Below are 5,365 nucleotides of genomic sequence, written 5' to 3'. Positions count from 1 at the left end.
AAGCCTACGAGAATCACCGTTAAATACACACAGTCATAGGAGGCAGTCAAGTGACTGTCGAATAAGTCAAGACAGTATTGTCACCAACCCACTGGACTTTCAAATGAGGAAGACTGACAGCTGTCAGATACACCGACCCCACATAAAAGTGGGAAAAGATGCAAAGAAGGGATCATCATGTATATTGTCAGCACAAATCAGTGAAACATTCTCCCTGTGAGTTGTTGAACTGTTATGATCACACAAAATACCAGATCAATATAATAACCCATTGGCTGAGGGGGTCCCCGTGTGCATGAGATGTCCCCTAAATTTCTCTTCATATCTTTCAAGTAACCATAGGACAAATGAAAAAAGTCTGGGTAGAATTTTTCTACCCTGGCAGTAACCAAGAAAATGACGTAATAAGCCACGCCCATTTCTCGCTCCTCGGGACGAATATTAAAGGGTAGTGGAAACTTAAATAGCAATATCTCTCTATGTATAAATCACAGAACAACAAACTATACCTCAAAATGTTTGCATTTAAGTCTTCTATAATTCTGTATGCAAATTATGCAGATTAATATGCAGCTGAGGTCGCCAGAGGTCAAAAGGTCACGAAATCTGGTGCAAAGTGAAAATCTCACTACGTCCAAGGAAATCTGGCCTACAGTTGGCTATTATCGTATTTTGAGAGGAATGCTGCATGAATAATTTAGGTTAGATGTATCCAAGCCTATAAACTTGCATCTTTAACCCTTTCATGTTTCATTATGTTGTCTAACATCAGATCATAAAAGTCAAAATTGATAAGCCATATTTGTTGCCAAGTACACAGTATGTATGTGGAGAGTGTTGGTCAGTCTGTACACCTTTTTTAGCTCAAAGCTATATGCTGAATATGTGAGCTGTTGACAACGTCTCCTTTCCCCTTTTAACAGATGCCCCTGTGCTTCATTTAATGTAAGCCTGACCACTTATAGAGGGCAGCATGCAACTTCCTGTCATTAAGAAAACAGAAGCAAGTAGCCCTCCAAAGAAAATTAGTCACAATCTCTCCCCATCTTTTATCACCTTCAACAATAGAGAAAATAAACATTTAGTTATCAGTGCATGGTGCATGGTGTTGTGATGGTGAAGGAAAACCCAGGAAGGAGCAGAAGGTGCTTCTGCTCCTTCCTGGGTTTTCCTTCACCACCAAAAAACCAACTTGTCTCACACCCTGTCAACAAAAGTGTTTTATCATTTAAAGATTATAACGTCATTAAACAGATTAAAGCATAGAATGAGGCTATTGGTTTCATGCATGCTAGATGTAGGGGAAGCTGCCTTAATGCTGTGTCGAAGGTGGTACTGGGGTTATGACTATTAGCATAGAACCTACATACATGCTCCATGAATCTAAGATCTAGGACTCATCATTCATACTCTTTACAATTTCATACTGTCTGTTTCAGGGAACTTCATGATTGCAATAATGATGGAGGCGGGAACCAGTGGGGTGAAATTGTTACCGGGCCGGGCCAACAAATTCGCAGTGGAGAAGTGCATTATTTGCCAAAGAGCAACAGAGGATGCCACAGTCAGCACATTGACCGGGAGAAAATGCTTCAAAATTGCTGCAGACATTCGAAATGACCACGTTGCAATGCGTTTGAAGTCGTTCAGTGGCTCTGATGAACACTTTGTCTACCACATGACAAATAGCTGTTACAAGACTTACACAATGAAAAGTACTCTGAAAAAAAAATTGCAGAAACGAAAGCGTCTTCACCAGAGGAAACGCTGGATGAGCTTGCAAGGGGACCGCAGCACCAGGTCTCAGGTGATATCTCGTCCACCCCCTTGTCAACAATGTGATATTTACAATTACAAATGTGTTGTATATACCTATGCCAAACGCCAGGGTGTATATGAAAAGTATCGAATCTCAGAAATTGAGCGGGCAAAGAAGTTCTTGGCGGTAACTGTATTTTTACAGGATGACATCTACACCCGAACCTGCTATTTACAAGATGGACACTCCGTTTTTGGTGCAGACCTTTTCTGCCACAAGTTGTGCATAAACTATCTGCTGAAATCTGAAAGAGCACAGAGCAGGTCAAATGATGATCCATATGAATAGGAAGAAGAAAGCATGGTTAGCTGTGGTACCTGATATAGAAGTGGGACTGAATCGAGGTGATGGGTTTGAACTAAGTCAGATCAGAGACCGCATGAATGTTGAACTTTTAGACACTCAGGTTACCAATAGGGAAGCAAAGGTCCTGCTTGTAAATCTTTTTGGTTCCAATATTTCCTTCTCTAAACTGAAACAAGTAAATAAATCACTGATATTTTTCAGCAGTAGTGTGACTGCTGAAAATATGACAGACACAATTCGTTCAACAGATCCTGTACGCCAGTGTGCTGAAATCATCAGACAGAGTCTGTTAGAGTTAGATTTTGATTTGCAGGATAGATTCTGTGATGCTCATGATTTAGAAAAGGCCACTGAGAATATGGTAATAACAGGACCCCTCCTAAACTTCTTTGCCAAAATGATTTACAAGCAGGACCTTTGCTTTCCTATTGGTAACCTGAGTGTCTGAAAGTTAAAAGAGAAAAGGAGACATTGTCAACAGCTCACATAATCAGCATATAGCAACAAAAAGGTGTACATACTGACCAACACTCTCCACCTACATACTGTGTACTTAGCAACAAATATGGCTTATCAATTTTGACTTTTTATGATCTAATGTTAGACAACATAATGAAACATGAAAGGGTTAAAGATGCATGTTTATAGGCTTGGATACATCTAACCTAAATTATTCATGCAGCATTCCTCTCAAAATACGATAATAGCCAACTGTAGGCCAGATTTCCTTGGACGTGGTGAGATTTTCACTTTGCACCAGATTTCGTGACCTTTTGACCTCTGGCGACCTCAGCTGCATATTAATTTGCATATTTTGCAGAATTATAGAAGACTTGAATGCAAACATTTTGAGGTATAGTTTGTTGTTCTGTGATTTATACATAGAGAGATATTGCTATTTAAGTTTCCACTACCCCTTAATATTCGTCCAGAGGAGCGAGAAATGGGCGTGGTTATTACGTCATTTTCTTGGTTACTGCCAGGGTAGGAACATTCTACCCAGACTTTTTTCATTTGTCCTATGGTATACTTCAAAGATATGAAGAGAAATTTAGGGGACATGTCATGCACACGGGGACCCCCTCAGCCTATGGACTAGTATAAGGGTTATAGCAGCTCGCTTTGTGGTAGGACTAATCCTTGATATGTATGTATACTAGAGCTTCGTGTTTACAACTCGACACAGTAAAAGGAGTAATATTTTATAAAAAAATAAAGTATAAAAATATTTAGCCTACAAACTGATTCAAGGATGATTTCTGCTTGCAAAACGTCAGCTCCATACTTTTACAAGGCCTTGAACTTCGAAAGCACACCATTTTTTTTCTTTTTTTTTTTTATCGAGGCATTTTACAGTTTAGTTTTTCAATCTTGAATCATTTTTTACTCGATCAATGTGGCATCAACATTTGGATAGGAATGAAGAAGCTTTTGGGAAGCTCTGTGTAACATTCCAAGATATTAAAGTCTGTTGTTATTTTGATCAGTAATGAAGTGATTATGAGATGGTAACAAGTTGACTATGATGAGCGCGGCAGTTTAATTGTGAAGTTTATTTGCATGACCACTCAGGTAGTTATAGAGCGATTTTGCATTGTTAGTATTGCATTACTAAAGTACTTTCTTATCTGACTGACCTACGGACGCAGATGTAAATGACGATTTATTAACCAGATTGTGATAACTAACATAAAACGTGTAATGTATATAATATAAAAATTATTTGTATAAAAGAAAACTATCCGTAAAACTAAGTAATTTTTCGCAATGACAATTGAAAAACAAGTTTGATATACATTTTTGTCGGTTGTTAAAACCACAACAATAACTACTACAAATTTCTCTTACCTCTTTTGAAAATAATGATTAAATTACGAAGAATGATTTGCATACAGTTACATCGTGATTTATTTATTTCTTTATTTTAATCTATTTTGTTTTATTGATTTTATATTTTTAGTTATTTATTTATCTATTTTGCTGATAGGCAGGATGGGCGAGAGAAAAATGAGGCTAACAGCTAACCCATTGTAGGGAATACTTTAGAAAATTAAGCATTAGCAAGAGTAATGTAAAGTGTTGATATTAACGTATTACAATGAAGATTTTACACTCTATTAACATAGTGAATTGTACAGATTATATATATGTTAAATCTGATTTCTTAATAGTACTATAATTCTATTTAGATAAAGTTGCAACTTTCTTATTTTATAACCGTAATATAAACTTAAAAAGTTGCAACTTTCTTATCATATGACCTTAATATTCACTTCTAAACAATAATCGTGCAATATACTTACATAGTAAATTCTACAGATAAAGTTGCAACTTTCTTATCTTATAACATTAATATTAACTTATAAACAATGATTGTGCCATATATTTACAGAGGAAATTCTACATATTACGTTTCTCCCCAAGACATTTCTCATCTTATAACCTTTATATTAATAAACAATGATCGTGCCATATATTTACAGAGGAAATTCAACATATTACGTTTTTCCCAAAGGCATTTCTCATTAACAGGATAATGGTTGAGGTTTCTAACTTTATCGTGAAGTACGAAACAAAGACAAACTGATGACGTCAGTTTCTTCTTTCCAACAGGATCTACACGTTGGACGAACGACCACTCTCACCTCAACGGCCTTGTGGCGCAACGGATAACGCGTCTGACTACGGATCAGAAGATTCCAGGTTCGAATCCTGGCAAGGTCGCAGAGATCATTTTTCGGTCCTTTTACCGGTTCCCCGTTATGGAACAGGTAGCGAGTCCGATTTGAAAGCCCCCTGTCAATCGTGTTTTAGACTTCTAAAAAACTGCCTTTGAAGTAATTCGTACTTAAAAAATAAAAAAAAAACAGTCTTTGAATAGTGGTTCTTACTAAAAAGAAATAAAAAACCCTTTTTGAATAGTGATTCTTACTAAAAAAAAAAAAAAAGAAACAGTCTTTAAATAGTGATTCATACTAAAAAAAAAAAAACTGTCTTCGAATAGTGATTCTTACTATAAAAAAACAGTCTTTGAATAGCGATTCTTACTCAAAAAAACAAAAACAGTCATTGAATAGTGATTCATACTAAAAAAAAAAGAAAGAAAAAAAAATGCTTCGAATAGTGATTCTTACTAAAAAAAAAAAAAAAATTTTCGAATAGTGATTCTTACTAAAAAAAAAAAAAAATTTTCGAATAGTGATTCTTACTAAAAAAAACCGTCTTTGAATAGTGATTCTT

At 36.0% G+C, this 5,365-nt stretch overlaps 1 non-coding gene across 1 annotated transcript; it reads left to right on the top strand.

Annotated features, from left to right (window-relative positions):
• The first annotated feature begins 4,776 nt into the window (after positions 1 to 4,776).
• Trnar-acg (transfer RNA arginine (anticodon ACG)) lies at positions 4,777 to 4,849 on the top strand. Its single transcript has one exon. It is a non-coding gene; the product is annotated as a tRNA-Arg (tRNA).
• Positions 4,850 to 5,365: the final 516 nt, after the last annotated feature.

Source organism: Macrobrachium nipponense, chromosome 38, assembly GCF_015104395.2.
Source record: "Macrobrachium nipponense isolate FS-2020 chromosome 38, ASM1510439v2, whole genome shotgun sequence".
Lineage (NCBI taxonomy): Eukaryota > Metazoa > Arthropoda > Malacostraca > Decapoda > Palaemonidae > Macrobrachium > Macrobrachium nipponense.
Note: the sequence above shows the minus strand (reverse complement) of the source record. Positions and strands in the feature narration are given on the sequence as shown.